Consider the following 442-nt stretch of genomic DNA (forward strand, 5'->3'; position numbering starts at 1 on the left):
TGAGGTGGGGAGTGGAGGAAAGGGAAAAGGTGGTGAGGCTTTGGACCTGTGAACCCGTGGGGGGCGGGGAGGGAGACTAGAAGTGGGCACAGGGATTTTGTTCTTTTTTAAAATTGATTTCAGAGAGGAAGGGAGAGGGGGAGAGATGTAAAAACATCAATGATGATAACCATCTTTCGGCTGCCTCCTGCACGCCCCCTACTGGGGATCGAGCCCGCAACCCGGGCATGTACCCTAGACCTGGGAGCCGTCAGTCCGCAGGCCGGCGCTCTATCCACTGAGTCGAACCGGCTAGGGCCCTAGCCGGTAGGGCTGTTGTTCTTTCAAGATGGAGAGAAAAGTCCGATTACCTGCCGAGAAGGAGGAAGGTCCCAGTTAGAGGCTGGGAGGTCTGAGAGCCGCGCGGGAGCCCGGGCGGCAGCCGGCAGCCGTCCAGCGCGGT

This window comes from Myotis brandtii, unplaced genomic scaffold (assembly GCF_000412655.1).
Source record: "Myotis brandtii unplaced genomic scaffold, ASM41265v1 scaffold265, whole genome shotgun sequence".
NCBI classification, from domain to species: Eukaryota; Metazoa; Chordata; class Mammalia; order Chiroptera; family Vespertilionidae; genus Myotis; species Myotis brandtii.